This window comes from Xenopus laevis, chromosome 7S (genome assembly GCF_017654675.1).
Source record: "Xenopus laevis strain J_2021 chromosome 7S, Xenopus_laevis_v10.1, whole genome shotgun sequence".
In the NCBI taxonomy this organism is placed as follows: domain Eukaryota; kingdom Metazoa; phylum Chordata; class Amphibia; order Anura; family Pipidae; genus Xenopus; species Xenopus laevis.
This window is the reverse complement of record NC_054384.1, coordinates 70,382,599-70,402,403: the sequence shown is the minus strand read 5'-3', so window position 1 is coordinate 70,402,403 and position 19,805 is coordinate 70,382,599.

The following is a 19,805-nucleotide window of genomic DNA, read 5'->3' as shown; positions in this document are numbered from 1 at the left end:
TTTCACAACATCTGTGGGGGAAATGCTTCCATTTAGCGAAGGCCCGGATCCTGAAGAGAGAGTGCAATGTAACCCATGCTCCTACCTTAGCTGGACAATAACTATCTGTGGTCTGGATAGCCCAGATTAGCGTTACATTTCCGTAATTTAGATCTCTATACTTTAGGTCTACTAAAACTCATTAAAACAAATAAACCCAATAGATTTGTTTGACTCTAATATGAATTAATAATATCTTAGTTTGGATCAAGTACACAATACAATTTTGGTAATACATAAAAAAGGGATGGATGTTTTACATTTTGAGTTATTTGATTAAAATGAACTCTAAGGGAAATGACCTTCCAGTAATTTGGAGCTTTCTGGATATCAGATTTCCAGATAATGGATCCCATACCTTTAAATGTAGATGAAGGGATTTTTTGCACAGGTGTTTTTCTGCATTTTTTTCACACTCAGTATGCGTACTTTATTCACTATATATTAAGCAGCCTGCCATTCACATAATGACAACTGTAAGCTGAACTTTTTTTTAAAATGAATAGAAACGGCGATGATGTGTTTGTATGTTGAAAGTGTAAGCTTGCGGTGACCTTCTCAAATGATTGTTCTGAAACAGAATTCCAGATGTCGTTTATGTCTGTAGAATCAGTAGAGGGAAGAGATGTAATGGCTTCTCTAGTGAATTACAGGCAACAAATGACAAGTGCAATGCAAACCCTGGGACATAATCAGTTGCACAGCATCTATCACTCATAACCTCATTAACAATTATTGTTTGTGTCAGTCCTCAGGTCACTGTTGGCTGCTCCCAAACAGCATATGCTGAAACATTTCTATTATTCACAGTAACCACCGGATGCCATGAAACTGGAGCATCAGTCAGTTCAAGATAAATATCCACTTTTTTTTAAAATTACGGAACATAGTTACCTAGCACATCAATAGAAAGGGAGTGAATTATCAGCATTTGAATTAGAATTTTTGCTTTGATTCCAATTTATATGCTGTAAAACTTCGATTTCAGTTATGCTTCACACTCTTATGTATAATATTTATCAAGCACAAGAAATATGTAAAAGTTGAATGTAAAACTTCAGCATCTAAAAGCTGCCAATTTCATATAGAAGTCACTGGGAGCTGTCTACAGCAAATGGAGCAAATAATCAACACAAGTCTACATGGAAAAATGCAGTTAAATCCAGTAATGCAGACCACCAATACAAGCTTGCAACACGTGATAGTACAACATCTGTGAATGACGCTTTTTAACTGAATTCTGGCTATTTAAACTGGCACAACACCCAGCCTAGCAACTGGATGCCGTAGTGTTATAATCTGTGACTGTGTGTTTTCCCTTGCCTGTTCAGTCCTGTTACTAATAGCAGCCCATTCCCTGCATTTCCCGGTGATATGCTGTTCTGCTGCCAGCTCTTACCTTGCATCTATCTTAAAGGCTTATCAAAATTCAAATTTGTGTTATGTTAGAGGTTTTTCCTACTTCGAATAAAATCAAATTTTCACCAAACTCGAATGTTTGCTTATTTAAAAAAAATCAGAATTTAAAAAAACCCATTGCCTTTGTTATCATCTACTGAGGAGGCTAAATTAGAAGATTCCTCCCTAATTCCAGGGAATTTTAGACAACTAAGGTAAAAGAGCATGAGATGATGATTCTAAAACAGAATTTGGTTGCAGATCTGCATGTAACTGGTTTTCTCCCTAAATATTTAATTTCCATGGCTTCCTTAAACCAACACAGACCATCAGGGCTCTTCTAAACTGTAGGGCTGGCCCTTTTCCAAAGGCCCAAAGGGAGAAGTTGTCTGAAGGCCAGTTAGGGTGAGATTTGGGAAGGATGTGTATTGGCTCTCAGTATTACATAGGTTCCTATAAGTCCTATGGAGGATAGTAGGACTAACACAGTAGTTTTATGTTGTTTCATTGTTGGGAACCAAGGAGAAACATAACCAATGTGACCATTTCCTGCTCTATAAGAGCCTCATTCTAACTTCTCTCCCTCCCCCTCTATATGTTATCCCTGCCAAATCCCTAGCCCAATACCCACAATAAAGATACACACAATGACTTTGTGGTTAATCTGTGTAATTCACAGCTTTATTAATAATTAGATAAACTGCGCTTTTTGATCGCAAGGAAGGCAAAAAACCTCTGAGAAGCGGATTTCCTTCACTAGAGGGAAAAATTCCTTCCTGACCCCTTAAAGGCGATCGGATTTGCTCCCACGATCAATGCGCCAAATAGAATCAAGGGAAGCGGGGGGGGGGGAATATGGTAAGGTAAGGGACTGCAGTGAAAGGATGAGAAAGAGAAGGGAATATGGCAGCATAAACAAGGGCACATTTAAGCCGCACGATGAATGCTGCATTCCTTTCCATTCCATTGGAGGGATGGAATGAAAAGGAATGCAGGGTCTACCAAGTGGCTTAAAGGAGTCCCTGTGTATAACACCATATTTTGGATAAAGGGGAGGAACCACTGGTGGAACTACAGTGGTTGAAAGCACCGCTGGTGAAAGTGCAGTGGATGAAAGGGGGGCATCACTGGTGGAATTGAGATGTCCCATAGTTACTGCTGTTTCCTGAGGATGTGGTGCCTAGACTGAGGTACATCGGTATTTGGTACCGAGGAATCTGCTGGTGGTGCTGGTATCATTTGCCGACTTGTTCCGAGGACCACCTGTAAAACCAGACAAGATAACTCAGACTATTTATTTTTTTACCTTAGCAAGTGATATCCCAGTAAAATCCTTATACAGGTATGGGACGTGTTATCCAGAATGCTTGGGACCTGGGTTTTTTTTTTGGATAATTTGGATCTTCATACTTAAAGTCTACTAGAAAATCATGTAAACATTAAATAAAGCCGTGCAACACCAAGTAACGATAGATTCAGTAGGTAAACCTATAACCACGGCTTCCATCCAGTGAAGCAATATAATCAAACAATAAAGGTGGTGGTTAATAATAGGTCCAAGACGCAGAACTTTACTGCAAAACTCAAGTGCTTTAATATGCTACAATTTTGCAGTAAAGTTCTGCGTATTGGACCTATTATTAAAGGACCAGTAACATCAAAAAATGTAATTGTTTTAAAATATTGGACCTATTATTAACCACCACCTTTATTGTTTGATTAAATAAAGCCAATAAGGTGGTCTTGCTTCCAATAACTATATCTTAGTTTTTAATCAAGTACATGAAACTTTTTTATTATTACAGAGAAAAATGAAAATCATTTTTAAAAAATTGGATTATTTGAATAAAATGTAGTCTATGGGAGATGGAATTTCCATAATTCTGAGCTTCTTGGATAATGGGTTTCCGGATAACGGATCCCACACCTGTGATATTTAGGAGCACATTAAGCACAAATCATGTGATTAAGCAAAATTAAGTTATTGACCAAGTGTGGGAAAGAAAAGGATGGATTATATACTGCACCTGAATATCTCTCATTGTTCTTAATCAGTATGGCCTTGTTGATCTTCTCTAGGTCTTTGTAGAGGTGTTTCAGGTGGGCCTTGATGTATCTGTAGTCCTGCCAGAACTCGTTCTTAAGGTGTAATTTCCACCATTTTGTGATCTTCACGCAGTCCTTGGCCATCCACAGATCGTAGAGTGCAAACCTGATGTCAAAGGTGATCTTGTCCCTGATGCACTCGAGATAAGGGCCCGCGCGTGGATCCTCAAAATCCCTGATCTCAAAGATGTCCAGATCAGGCGAGATCCACGGTGCGGGCTAGAAAAATGTAAGAAGCAAGAAAACATTGAGGTCAGGGCACACACTATGCTAAACCCTGTCAAATTTCTGTTTCGTTGTATTTACACAGAAGATATGACATGTTTAGCATTGGGTTAGCCCCTCCTTTAACCCCTTGGATACCTTTCTCAGCAGTCAGAAAATAAAATGAGGAAATTAGCTGTGAGCACCTTTACCTTTTCAAAGCGCCACTGGTAGTATTGCCGGCTACTTGCACTCATGCCCATCTTTGATGTTCCTGTAATATAAAATAGAGATTTGGGAAGGTTAGAGTTAACGTAAAAAAGTAAGACCCCCAAATAAACACAATAAAGAGGTAAAAACAGCAGCATATTTACACCTTATTTAATAAGAACCCTTTCATTCAGAAACAATGGTTTTAATATGGTTCCAATTAGAAACAAATACTTACTTATGTATATAGAATGCTCCTCCCCACCAGCTCCCCATGTCCCCATTTTAAGACAATACCATCCCATTTTATTTGGTCCACAAATCAGCCCATTATTTCTGTCAGGGCCCTACTTTCCTCTGGAAAAGTTACACAAAAAGGTAGACCTTGATGGACGTGTGTCTTTTTTCAGCCTCATCTACTGAGCAATACATATTACAGATGGGAACAGGGCCGCCATTAGAAATCACCGGGCCCCATACAACACTGGCCCACACTGGCGCCTGAGCCCCACCCAAGGTCCCGCCCACTCCACATCACAGTTAAAATACCACACAGACATCAGCGCTAAAAAAGTAACCCCCCACAAACAAGTTATAAAAAGCTATTGAAAAAAAAAACATTGGCGCCAGGGCCTCCCTTACAAGTAAAAAAAATTAATTGGGGCCCAAAGAATATTTTTTATAAAAAAATTGGCTCCAGGGCCCCTCTTACCATTTAAAAAAAACTGCGGCCCCAAAAAATATTTTTTTTAAAAAACATTGGTGGCAGGGGCCAGGGGATTAAAAAAAACCCAAAAAAAACTAAATGGTGTTCAGTAGAATTGAACTCATGGCTTCAGGACTTCAACTTCGTCTCCCTTCGTGACCTTGGGTCTTTTCACCACTTTTTGGCTGTTTTCGTGACTTCGGCTGTTTTAGCCGCTTCAGGACTTCGGCTATTTTTGTTGCTTTGGGTCTTTTCACCGCTTTGGGAGTTCGGCTTCGGCTGTTTTTTTTTACTTCATGTCCTTTGACTTTTTGGCACTTCTACATTTCGGCTGTTCGGGACTTGAAAAATGGCCGCACGGCTCGGGCGCTCTCAAGGGGGGCCTGGCTCTTTCAAAAGTGCAGCACTGCTGGGCCCACCTTCATGCCTGGGACACTTTCCCCCCCCTGCCCCCCCCCCCGATGGCGGCCCTGGACGGGAAAATGCAGGATCCTTACCTTCTTCCAAATAACCCGCAATGGGTTGGGCAAGTTGTTCTTCTGCTCCTGATGAACGTTGATAGTCTTTAAAAAGACTTTTGTGTTTCTTCTTTCTCCTTCTGCTCCTGGGAATTGCTGAGAATCGCTGAGAATCACTAGGAATCGCTGAGAATCACTGGGAATCACTCGTATTTCACTTTATGGAGAGAGAGAAAGAGAAGAGATTGTGAACTGACATATATATCTGACATATATATCTATATCTCTCTGACATATATATCTGTATATATTGGATTTCCCATAATAGCTCAGTACTGCGCTACTGAATATGGCTGTGCCTTATAAATAACCAGTAACACCAATCAGCAGAAACTTTAATAGGATGAAGGAGCTGATTGGGAGAGACAGAATTGATTGGTTCAATCAAGGACCCTAGACACCCCTGCTAACCAAGGTTGGGTCCTGGTGACACAATGCACAAACTAAGGGCTCTTACACATGAGCGTTTTTACCTGCGCTCCCCTGCGTTCCGTTTTTCGGCGTTCAGCCGCAGGGGAGCGCAGGAATAGACGCATTTCATTATTTCAAATGGGGCTGTACTCACACAGGTGCATGTAGGCGCCGAACGCAGGTTGAGACGCAACATGCTGCATTTTTCCTGCGTTCGGCGCCTACACGCGCCTGTGTGAGTACAGCCCCATTTGAAATAATGAAATGCTAAAAAATGTCTATTCCTGCGCTCCCCTGCGGGAGCGCAGGTAAAAACGCTCATGTGTAAGAGCCCTAATAGTTAAATGAACACTTGGAATCACCCTCATTCATTTCTATGCCAATTGCTTTCACCAGGGCTCAATTAAACTGAATTTAGAAATGAACGGGAGTGATCATTTGGGAGTGAGTATTTGATTGGCCATAAACTGAACTGGAAATCACATGGGGAAAAAACATCCCAAATCCCCCTCTGTGCCATTACTGTAAAGCTGTATGTTACTGGCAGGGTGTAATAGGGGCAGAAGACACTGGTTCCCATTAGAGGCCCAGGTGAGTAATGGGCCCACTGGGGCTTTTCATAACCAGTCAAGCTCTGATCAGTGCCCCTGCACCCATAACACAAGGCACCCTAATTATAGGCTTGTGCTACTTGTCTTTCTTCTCAGGTCCTCCCTTACCCATCATCTACTCTAATGTTGAGGCCACTAGGATGAGTGATGAGTGGGACAGTTGGCCAATGGCAGTTGGAAAATGGCAGTTGACAGTTACAGCTAAAGAGCAGCAGAGTAAATGGTCTAATACTTCAAAAGCTGTTACAACTAAACAAGAAATAACAAACACACTATATTCTATAACTACAAGTCAGCCACAGGGGGTATTGGGAATTGTAGTTAAGGCACAGCTAGATAAGCACAGGTTTAGAGTCAGTGGGACAGCAAGTTCTCATGTTGTCTAACTCCCCTTAGCAATGGCACACAGGCAGATTTTGGGTACTTTGGCACCCACACGTTTAATTAGTTTGGGAAGGGGAAGGGCTGCCACTAGAAACTATTTTCAAGGCCCCATCATTGATTGTCCCCTTCCTTGTAGTTGTACCCCTTTGTACCCCCTGATGGCTTATCACTAAATATGACACCCCCCCTTTTTTCCAATAAAATTGGAAAATATGGAACTGGAAATACAAACTGACATCTCCAATGGACAATTTCATGACAAGCACCTTCCCAGACAATTATAATAGCAGGCAATAGTGGGGCAATTTTGGGAGCTTTGGCTCTAGACTAAAGTCCGGACTGGGATTTAAAAACGGCCCTGGCATTTGAGACACACAGAGGCCCTTGCAGCCCCCCCAGCAGCCCAATAAATAGTGACTGTCTATGGCATCTTACAGCAGCCCCCTTTGGCATTTGCCAGATCCCACAGATTGCCAGTCCGGGCCTGGCTCTAGTCCCCGCACTACTATAAATCACGGAAGCCACACTGCCCAAACTATCCCCTTGTATCATTGACTTTAGCCCCCCCCCCATAAAGTCTGTTCCACTTACCTCTGAATCCAGAAATGAAATACTGGTCACTTGTGCCTGAGCTGTTAAGTCACCTTCCCTGGCAGCTTTCAGCCAATCAGTGCTGAGCTGGGAGTGATGTCATCCTCAAGTAAGGCATGATATACCAGTAATTGTCAGCCAATCACATCAGTCACACACATGTGCATTTATGAAAATACAACAGACATCAAACTTAAGCAGTCATAGAACCAGGGCCACCATCAGAACTCACTGGTAGCTGACTGGACTCTCCCATGCCCAATGAAGGAAGGTCCTGCTGAGATCTCCTCTTCTTAGCCCATCAGCTACAACTCTGCTACTGGTTCTGGCTTTGAATGCTGGGAATTGTAGTTTAGCAGTGGCTAGAGAGATACAGTTATGGGATCACTGAGGCAGACAGTAGTATTCTGTTGTGAATATGTTTTTTCACTTTACTCTTTTGCAGCTCTTTATGTTTGAATTGGAATAATTTTCTTTTTTCAAATGTTCTACCTCCCTAGCAACCAGGCAGAGGCTTAAATAGACATAGAAAGGCATAGTATCCCTTGAAGCTTGCAGCCTATTGCCACAGCCTATTGTCACTTGTCTATAGAAACTGAGACTAGAGCTGCACCCAACAAATATGCTTTAGTAGGGTGCAGCTGACCCAGCAAGGGCCTAAACATTCCTCCTATGCCGTGCACCCTAACCCCTCACCTTCCCCCCCCAGCTCCGTCAGCGGATTTCCAATGGAAATCCGTGACAGAGGCCGGGGAATCTTTTTTTTTTTTTTAAATTTAAAAAATAAATTTATAAGCACCCGAGGGCCGCCCCCCAAAACCTGCCGCCTTAGGCACAGGCCCTTGGGTGCCTTAATATAAATACCCCCCTGTCCTCTCCAAGAGATAACACGGCTCCTACATCAGAAGCAGTTTCTGGAAACCGCAGATATTTTGTATGTACAATACTGTAGCAGGTGCTGAGGAAGGCATCCACCTTCTAATTAAATCTGACAAGGACAGTGTTTGCATGCAGTGCTTCCTTTAATGAGGACTGAGAGAAAAACACATTGTTTGTTGCATAATATTTCCACACACACTCTCACACACATCATAATAGAGGATATTCTCTTGCCATATGTAAACAAAAAATGGTGTAAAGTCAGTGAAATGTATTATGCATTAAATATTGGTGGGACCACAAAAAGTTGTACAACATATGGAAATACTTAAAATGAGGCTATGTAAAATGGAGGTATCACTGTATGGGGCAAATTCACTAAGATTCGTAGTTGCGCAAGGCGTAACTTGGCCGCACTTCGCCAGGCGTAGTTTCGCCAGCGCTTCGCAAATTCACTTAAATCTGAAGTTGCACTCAAGGGTAGCGCAAGGTTGCGAAGTTGCGCTAGCGTTGATTCACTAAGCGAAGCAAAGTTACGCTAGCGATGGTTAATTTGCATACGGCGCCAAATCCACATTTCAATGGAGGAATTTGTAGCAGCACTACAAATGCCTGGGAAACCTTCAAAACATCAAATAAAATTTTTATTTTGCCCTACACATGTGCCCACTGTATAGTTAAGTTGCCACGAGTTAAGAAATGTAGGGGGGAAGGAGAGGAGCCCCATAAAAATTTTCGTTCTTTTTCAGCCTATCACCCATAATATAGAAAAAAACGCCAGCGTTTTTTGGGACTTAGAAAACATGTGAACTTTTTTTGAATAAATCCCTATCTACTCTATTGCGCTTCGCCTGGTCTGAGGTGGCGAAGGAAGTCTAGCGTAAAAGGTAGCGTTCAGAACAATGTGCACGTTAGTGAATTTGCGTAGTTATGTCCGTTGCGCAAATTCGCCAGGCGTAAGGGTGCAAAGTTACGCTAGCGAAGTAACGAAAATGGCCAACGCTAGCGAATTGACGCTAGCGTTTAGGTGTTTCGGCACATAGTGAATTTGCCCCTATGTATCTAGTTGTAACTAGAACTCTACAGGGAATAACATTCTACAAACCTCTGGCTAGTAATTTTGTTAAGAAAGTAGAAAATACCAAGTGTTGTCCTGGCAAACAAGGAGTTTGTGTCACTAACAGAATGGCAATGCTATACATGTGCAACAGTTACTACTCGAAATATTTATAGAAAAGCTGTTGTTAGGTTTGTGTGGAAACCAAAATGTGGGTATTAGTAAATTGTGTAATATGTTTTCTTCCTTGCCCCCCCGTGGAAAATTTTCTGTGGACGCCCATGGTCCTAAGGCCCAACAATTGGATCATAATGCAGGAGTACCGGCAGTCTGATTGAGGGACCGTATCAACGAACAGGGCCCATCAGAGGGCCCCATACATGGGCCAATATGCTGCTGACTCTGCTGGTCTGTTGGCAGCTTTTATCGGCATGTGTACGCCACCTTAAGTTATACAGTGGACCTTGAGTCCAGTTATTAGCTGTCACTGACAGATTCTGTCACTATTTAAAAGGGTCAAGGCTGCAGGTTGAGTTATACAGGGCATTCTGAGTATCACTCATGTAGTATTAGGGATAATGTACCCCCTTCTTTAAATCATAAGGATATTAGAAGTCACTGAGTAGTTCTGTGACTATGTTAAGACACAAGACTGCAGACAGAGTTATACGGGGAACACTGAGTATCACTCATGTATTATTAGAGATAATGTACCACCTAATGTAAATGCTAAGGATATTAAAAGTCACTGAGGGGGGGGCGTGGCTGGCTGCACAACAGTGAGGACGCACCGTCCCATAGCCCCTAAAAGCCCCACTCCCTAACTGCGTCAGCAACTGATTCCCTGCAGCTTCAGGCCCCTACACAAACGGGCTGGAAATGTACTAGAGGCTCAAGTTGTCAGGCACTCAGGATAACTATTGACTAAGCACCCAGTAGAATAGCAAGGCAACAGAGGGCACGAGGGAAACAACTTTACCTGCCTATACTGTGCCATACCTGACTTAATGGGCATGTAAAGTCTAAAATAGAATAAGGCTAGAAATGCTGTATTTTGTATACTAAATATAAACATGAACTTACTGCACCACAAGCCTTATCAAACAAATAATTTATGCTTTCAAATTTGGCTACAGGGGGTCACCATCTTGTAACTTTGTTAAACATCTTTGCAAGACTAAGACTGTGCAAATGTTCAGTGTGGTCTGGGCTGCTTAGGGATCGACATAAACAAAGCTGCTTGAGTTCTGCATAGCTGGGAAGTAAGGCGGCGGCTCCCCCTGCTGTTCATAAGTATGATTGTTTCCCTGCTCAGCAGTTAGGGACCGTCTGGCAATTTCTAGCCACAGCAGTAAATGAAGGGAGAATTTCACTGCATACAGTCCAGTTTCTTATAAAAATGGTACACATTTTTTAATTAAAGTATATTGGAGATAGGTTTCTTTTTCATTAAAGAAAGTCAAAATGGGATTTTATTTTTTTTGCCTTTACATGCCATTTAAGCCTGCACTGCCTCTAACACAGTCAACAGGTAACGGCCCAAGCAGAACTACCTGCCCAGTGCGACCCAACTGCCCTGAGGAACACAACAGATACCGGGCACTGCCTAAATAGAGAAAGCTTAAAGGCAGCTTATGTGCAGAAGCCCAAGTTACACATAAATAGCTGCACCAAATCTAAAGGATATTACTACAGGAGACCTAGTTATAAATTATCCTACACTGCATTACTGCCAGTAACTAAAGTCTCCTCCTTACCTCCGTGCATACAATGACTGATGCGGCTCTGCTCTACGGCAGTACTACTTGCAACAATGCCTCAGGTTAAATAAGACATGGAACCCCGGGGGCTCAATGACTCACCACGTTTAAGAACATCACATTCACTGACAAGAAAGCACAGGACCACCCGCTAAGGAAATTTACTAAGCAGTTTGCAGCAAAACTCAATTGTCTCAACTTGTAGATGTAAAAATACCTTACCAAGTCCAAGTCCAAGTCAAAGGCACAGCGAGACAAACAAGACACAAGGGAAAGAGACAACTTCTCCCTCTCTAACACCAGAACACACCTCATCTAGCCAAAACAACCCGGAAATGGGCACTCCAACAGACTCGCAACACACCTTGGCACAAGAAACAACTAAAGCGGTCAGGGGCGATCCTGGCCCCTCCGCCACCTGAGGCAGCAGCAGTTGCTGCTGCCCCCCCTCCCCCAGAAATTCGCTCTTAAAGTACCAGGAGCAGCATTTTTGCTGCCCCTGGTACCTAGTGGGGCGCTGCCGCCTGAGGCGACAGCCTCAACTCGCCTCATTGGCGAAGCACCCCTGAAAGCGGTGGCAGAACTGCTAACTCCTACATTTGAGCAGAAATTCAACTTAATACACGCCTCGGTCAAGGAGATGCTCACTGAAATCAAGCAACATACAGGACGACTCGATGAGGTGGAAAATCGCACCGCAATCTGTGATTCGCAGCTAGAAACTTTACAAAGCCAAGCGGAACACCTTCAAAAATCCAACATAATACTAATAGACCGGATTGAGGACCTGGAAAACAGGAACAGAAGCAACTTGTACCTGATAGGCCTTCCAGAAACAATAAGAGGGCAAGAGTTATGGGAATTTGTGACACTTACACTACCAGGGTAATATACCCAATGCACAGTACCCCACAACTCAACATAGACAGAACTCACAGGATAGGCCCGCCGCAACCAAACCAGGCTAAACGGCCCAGGCCTGTAATTTTCAAAGTGACCAATTACATGGATAAGGTCAAATTTATGCTGGCATACAGGAAAATGGACACACTGGAATTTGAAGGCTCATGTGCACTAACTAAGAGGGCTGACACCTCAATATTTTATGTGTTGGTTTAGCCGCCACTTCGTGTAAGTAGGAATGATTGTGAAGGGAAATGTAATACCTACAGATGCAAGCTTACGAGTGGAACACAGGAGATGCATCACAAAACTGTTTATTTTACCTGAGAGATACAGATTATTTGAGAACACAGAACGGGGGAAGTATCACACCATCACCCAACTGACCATCAGTTATTCCGGAACCTACTGCTGCAGATTCCTGGTTTGTTCAATGACCAAAAGATGGAAATACAAGTCAGTGTAAATGACGGTGAGAATTCTTTTCTGCTTCAGCCACATTTTTATGTTCCCATTCAGAATAGTAGGAAACTAAAAGTCAAGAGAAAGTGTTGCTTGAGTTATTAGAGACAATTCCATAGATCTACGGCAGCACAGGTATTCCCCTGTACTTAGCACAGTTCAGCAGGAACATCCCCTAAGTTTGTTCATAGCCTGTAAAGAGAGATACCATAAAACTATGGCAGCATAGGTATTCCCCTGTAATAAGCACAATTGGTCATTTTATGTAGAGTACTGGGACTGTTTATGAGTATTGGGACTTTTGAAGAGCAGAAAAGAAGAGAAGAGCTGCAGGATGGACAACTGCCATCCTGCCCTCCTATACATAATCAGCCCCCTTCTTGTGTGCCCCAGTGCTTCTCCGCAGGGACTTGGGCAGTCATCCCTGTTATCATTCTGAGTAAAAATGTTATTTAAAGGACATGTAAAGGCAAAAAAATAAAATCCCATTTTTACTTTCTTTAATGAAAAAGAAACCTATCTCCAATATACTTTAATTAAAAAATGTGTACCGTTTTTATAAGAAACCTGACTGTATGCAGTGAAATTCTCCCTTCATTTACTGCTGTGGATGGGAATTGTCAGACGGTCCCTAACTGCTGAGCAGGGAAACAATCATACTTATGAACAGCAGGGGGAGCCCCCACCTTACTTCCCAGCCATGCAGAACTCAAGCAGCTTTGTTTATGACGATCCCTAAGCAGCCAAGACCACACTGAGCATGTGCACAGTCTTAGTCTTGCAAAGATGTTTAACAAAGTTACAAGATGGTGACCCCCTGTAGCCAACTTTGAAATGCCCTTTAATGATTTTCACTTAACTCTTAAAGGGGCTTATTTATTCAAACAGGCATTTGCACCATGTGTATCTTTATACAGTGGCCATGCACATCAGTGTTGGGTATCCAACCCCATATGACTGCGCTCTCTCTCTTCGAATAAGCCCCAATGTCTTTCTTCTTCCAGGTAAGTACACAATTCAAGCAATTTATTTTCTGCTCATATTTGTTTAATATACTTTTTCTCTCTTTCCTAAGTGAAGCTTTTCATGCTTTGATTTAACAGCAGAACTGCAAACATGGCATGTGTGTAATAAAAGGATACAATATCCCCTTCTGTAAAGTATAAGAATATTAGAAGAGGTCATGGAGGGTTTCTATGACCATATAAATGCACAAGGCTGCAGGCTGAGTTATACAGGGGTCTCCAAGTCTGTCTCGTGTATTATAAGGAATAATGTACCCCCTACAATAAATTATAAGGTTATTAGACGTCACTGAGGGGTTCTGTGACCATATAAAGGAACAAGCTGAAGACTTATATAGAGAGTTATATAGAGAACTGTGAGTATCACTCGTGTATTATAAAGAATACTTTTCCCCCTACCTTATATAAATGGATTTTAGATGTCAGTGTGGGGTTCTGTGGCCATAGGCACAATAGGCAATTGAAGAAGGCTAGAAGACTGTGACTGCTTTAGTTTAATTGATCAAGCGGGGGTACTTTTCAATCTTCTTTTATATTGGGTTCTATGACCATATAAAGACACAAGGCTGCAGGCTGAGTTATACATGAGACTCTGAGTATAAGGGATAATTGTACCCCTATGGCAAATTATAAGTATATTAGAAGTCAGAGTTTCTGTTACCATATAAAAGCATGAGGCTGCAGGCTGAGTTAGTCAGGGAACTATCACTCATATATGATTAAGGATTCTTACCCCCCTACTGTAAATTTTAAGGACATTAAATGACAAGGATGTTTGATGTAACTGAGGGGTTCTGTGACCATAAAAGACACAAGGCTGTGGACTAAATTATACAGTGGACCCTGAGTATCACACAGGTATTATAAGGGATTGAGCGCCCCCTACCGTAACTGATAAGAATATTAGCTGTTAGGATATGGAGAACCGCTGCAGCTCGCGCCGCGTTTTTTAAAAAGGTGGACCGCTGCATAAATACGCTAGCGAAAGCGCCATAGCCTAAACTGGAAACTGCTTGACAAAGGGGCGTGACCCCGAAACGTTGCACTACTGCATAATAAAATTGCAAGGGCTTGCCCTGCTACTGCAACTCCTGTGTGCCGGTGAAATTCTTCTTACCCTTGTTGTGAGGCGGCTGATTCCTCTATCACTGGGCACCAGGATAAGAACCTTTGGGAGTGTGTGGTGTGCGGCTTCTCCAAAGTTCACTTAAACTGGAAACTGCTCTGATTAAAAAGTTGATTGGAGAGGGGGAAATGATAGACTGCTCAGCTAAAATTCTCAAATGGCAACCAAAATCTGAAAGACTGAAAAAAATGGAAAACTACCATTTGAATGGATAGAAGAACTGCCAAAATGGAAAAGACTCAGCCAATGATCAGCTCCAGGAAGATCAAAAAAGGTCTAAAGTTACCTGTGAGTTCTGTTACAATTAGGAGACACCTATGTTCGATCCATGGACTAGTCCAATTTGTAGTCATGAAGGATTTTTTTCCCCCTCTGAGGCAAATTGGAGAGGCTTCAAATGGGTTTGTTTGCCTTCCTCTGGATCAACTAGCAGTTAGGCTGGTTAAAATAGAGTTAAAAGGCTGAACTTGATGGACGTGTGTCTTTTTGTCAACCTAACAATGTTACTATGTTATGTGAAGCCAAGCTATCGGCAAGAAGCCCTTGCAAAGTCCCATTGTTGAAAAAACAGACGTGCTGAAGAACAGTGGCGTAACGATAGAGAAAGCAGACCCTGCCGTTGTGGGGGGGGGCTGGACTGTGGGGGTCTGCTTCCTCTATAGCTAGTAATAAAAACCCTTCTCCCCAGCCGCTCTCCTACCTGCGATGACCCTAAGCTGGGTCGGGAGTGGGCAGAGTCGGGGCAGGGAGTGTGTGGGGCGGAAGCAGGATGGGATGATGGGGATCAGTGTGCACCAGGCCCCTCTTTTTCCATTGCTCTTAGTCTTTGGTATAGCCCTTGGTGCTATATAGGCCTTTGTGGTGACCTTTAACGCATATGGTTGCCGGCCTTTGCTTTGGCAGTCATAGCTGCTGATTTTGCTATGACTAGTGGCAAGCATTGCTCTTCCTCCGGGGTAGTTAGTGGGGCTTCTGGCTTTAATATCTGTCCCTGCATTCAGGGTTGCTTTATGCAGAAGCTTTTGGCATCCTTTGCAGCTGGGTTTACTCCAGGGTAGGTTCACATTGCAGCTGGTGGTCACTTTGAGTTATGTAAGAAGTAGCTAGTTCTGTGCTGATTTGGATTCAGCAGCTGTTGGTAAGTTCAGGGTTGGCTGGTTTTATATCTGACCTTTGCTCCAGTCTTATGTGGTTTGCATGTGTGGTATCTGGGTGGTTCATTGCATGCAGGGTGATTTGTTTGTGCAACACAAGTAGCATGTGCATTGGCTGGCCAGTGCCTACATGCATGGTTGTTGGATGGTACTGATGGGCTTTGAGACTGGTTAACAGATTTAGCATCAGCAATTTGCCTTCACAGTGCTTGGTTCAGTAGCCTCTTGAAGTCAGTAATTTGTAGTGTGTGGAAGCAGGTTGGGTTCAAGCTTTGCATTCACTGTAGCAATTAGTTAAGTAGTTGATCCTCGTCTAGAACGAAAGGTGTTTCCCCAATCAGGCAATCAGCAGGGCTCTCCTCCACCCTCAAAAAAAGACTATAGTCCTTATTTACAGTATATATCCAAGTTTTGACACCCATGATGTTTAGAGTTATAGTTGCACAGAAGCCCACACTCCGATCCTGGTGACCCGAGGAAACTACACTGGACTAAGGTGAACACATTGGACGGTTCAGTTACGCAAAGGACTCGGAACAATAGACCGAAATGCCACTTTGGTTTTAAAGCGATTTTAATGGAGGAATGCTTGTGAGTGCAATTTTGAATTATTTATAAAAATTTTATAACGCTTCCACACGTTACTTCCTTTTTACCCACTACAGATAACTCACTGCAGGTTTCCAAAGTTGTCTGCCTGCTGGTATGTGGAAGCAAGAGCGCTCTGCGTCAGGGCTGATCCTATCAAATGTGGGGCCCAATTGGGACCATGTTGGCGGGGCCCCTAGACAAAGTGTTGCTGGCTACTGACACACCAAGTATTTAGGAAAATAAGGGCATACAGGCACAAAATAGAAAGGAAAGGGACAGACAAGGTAAGAGAGTGAGAGGGATGAAATACTGGCACATAATAGGGGCACACAGGGTAAGAGAGAGAGGGAGGAAATAGGAGAGTGGACTGGGCCAATTAGTTTGGGGCAGGCTGGGGCGATTCAGCTTGGGAGCAGGCTTGGTTGGATTGGGGCAGGCAGGGCCTATCAAGGTTGGAGGAAAGCTGGGCCTATGAGAGTTGGGGGCAGGCTAGACCTATGGAGTTGGGGGATAGACTGGCTTATCAGAGTTGGGGGTGGGATGGACCTATGGATTTGGGGATGGGCTGGACTCTCAAAGTTGGGGGCAGGCCAGGCAGCATCATGTGCTGAGGGAAATATTATCTGTGCTGCCCTGTGGCGCGGGGCCCCCAGAGGTGCGGGGCCCTATTGGGCCCAATTGGTCCAATAGGCCTAAGGCCGGCCCAGCTCTGCGTAGACTGGCGTGTGTGACTCGGGTGACGTCACTAAATCTGCAGGTGTCTTCCTCCCTGCTGCCAGAGGCAGCCTTGAGGTGCGTATAGCAAAATTTCTGTTCTTTGCTCATGTCTTAGGGCTCTGCTTTTTCCCTATGTTGATGACGCGCATGCAAATTCGGCTATGCGTGTCATCATTGACCCCAAACACCACGCCCCCCAGCCAATCAGATCATTAGCGTCTCAGTACTAAGTAGACGCAGAAGCATAATTTATTGCAGTATACTGGGGGCAGCAAGCAAGGATTTTCGGTGCGCAGCGAGGGGACAATATAATAATATAATAAACAGCTTGTGGTGCGCAGCGCTGAGAAAATATTCGCTCCTGGGGTCAAGGCTTTTTTTCCCCGCACATACGCAATAAGTAGAATGAGGCAGAGCGAAGCTTCCTGTACTTCACAAACATGGCGCCTGTGTTATTACAAATGCGACCAGAACAACAAGACGGATTTCAAATGATAGGATTGGCCTGGGTGAGTTAAAACTTTAGCGATTTAGGAGATATTGAGGAGTACATTAGAGGTAGATAGGTGATGTTTTTTGCCTCTCCTTCGCCTTTAAGGAGAACGAAAGCAGACTGAGACGCTCAAATTACATATGCCTGTATCAACTTACTTCTTCTAAGTATAAAAACCTGGCAGACACACTAGGAACGGAGTGTGGGCTTCTGTGCAACTATAACTCTAAACATCATAGGTGTCAAAACTTGGATATATAAATAAGGACTATAGCCGAAATACCTCTAGCACCACTTAAGTTACAAACTTTTACACTGGTTAAATATTAACTCCTGGTGGTGGTGGTGGTGCATGATTTTTTATTCACATGCGGTTATATTCGAACATAGCAAGTTCACTAAAAATATCATAATTTATTTTGAAATACTGCACTATTTTATTCCCCCTCAAAACCTTGTGGTTTTTGAGGAATACACCCATCTCTTGTGGAAATTCACTGTAGCAAGCTTGGCTCCCCAAGTGACCTGTGCTGTAGCCTTGTTTGCAGGTGTCCCTGCATTGTAGGATATCTTTACATGGGTGTGGAATTGGCTCTGTGGTTGAATGATCTTCTGGTTAGACTGTTATCTACACGGCTATGAGCTGGGGGGGGCTAGAGTGTAAAGCCTTATCTTTTATTTAGAACAGTAAAGGTAGCCATATATTATTAGATCTGCTCATTTGGCAAGGATCTTTCCCCGTTATGCCCACCAACAACATGGTGATATTGTGCTTATCCGAACGTTCAAATTACAAATAAGAGAATGCACGCCGACAGGACAAGGAACGCATCAACTAGCCGATGCGGTCTTCGATTTCCAGAAAAAGCAAAGCTCCCTGATTGATATCTTGGCCAAATATCGATCGGGGAGACCTGTAGGAAGCACCCATACACTGGCAGATTAGCTGCCGAATTGGTCTAAAGGACCGATATTTGCAGCTTTAATCTGCCTGTGTATGGCCACCGTAAAAAGTAAGTGCTGAGGATTGAGTACATAGCCAGTGCACAACTAGAAGATGACTCCAATAGGCTGCCAGTTTTTGGTGTAAAAAATCTGGTCTGCTGGTGGTGGCTAGGATGGTATCACTAATGAGCGGCTTGTGCCAGGGTATGGTTATGGCAGCTAGTGGGTAATTTTTGTTTCTTCCACGGTATTGTGGAAGTCCCTATAGTCTCTGAGGGAACACACGATGGAAACTTTTTACTTACCTTACTTTGTAGATTGCATTTTGTAAATTTTTTTTGTGGTCAGTTGCCTATCATTCCTTCCAACCCTTAGTTTGGAGAAGTTGGATGAGATCCCAGCTGCCTTAGATGTAAGAAGGTGTTTGGCGTTGTATTTGAACACTACCAAAGATTTTCATAAGTCTGAGAGACTCTTTATTGTCCCTGTCGGTGCTAGGAAGGGGCAGGCGGCTGCTGTTTCTACTCTTCGCATATGGATCATAACAGTGATCAAAAGAGCTTACTTGTTGCAAGGGGAAGAGGCACCTGAGGGGGTTAGACCTCATTAAGTTCTAATTAAAAAGTTCTGCATCAGTTGTGTTGTTTTCCCTCCCTTGTTATTGCTTGGGTATTCACCCGAGAGTAAATACTGACCAGGGAAAGAAAGAATGAATCCCATCACACTTACTGTGATTCTCCTTTCCTGGCCATCCCCCTGGTCAGCATCCCCTTGAATTTTAGACCTTTTTACATAGACAGGAGTTGAAGGGTGGGGTTTTATGACTGCTGGGAGACATCTGTAGAGGGAGGGAATACCTGAGAGTAAATGCTGACCAGGGGGGTGGCCAGAAAAGGAGAATCACAGTAAGTATAATAAGAGTCTTCCTTTTTTCTAGTCCGGACATGTCAGTACAAGGTTTACCATCCAAATGTATTTGGTCTCTGTACTGCTATGGCAAATGTATAACACTGGTGAGGAGGAAGTCATGTGGTCTTATAGGTCATGATTCATTTTGATTGGCTTTGGTATATAGGTCCTTCCTCGTTATCTGAGCAACACTACCCATGCATACAGACAGGACTAGAAGAAAAGGGAATTTACGGTAAGGAGATAAGTGAAATTCTCATTTTCTGAGGCAAAGCCAAGAAATGGAACAGGTGCCAGAAGTTGGTCGACTCCATGCAACGCAGATGTGCAGCAGTTCCCAGAAACAGTGCTTATCCAATATTAGAAATATGTTAGAAAATAGAACCCCCTGCTTTTTGCATTTCTCACAGTTGATTGGAGTGTTCTTGTGTTTTTATGGTGCAAAGTAATTTTTCCTACAAAACCGACTTCAGGAGTTGGACCTTCCAGATACACATGGTCTCACTCTCCTTAACTTTCATGTGATTTTGGGAAAGGATTGGCAGCACCAATAATCATTAAAATATTATGCAATGTTACGGTTTTTTTCTAATGGATTTAATCTAA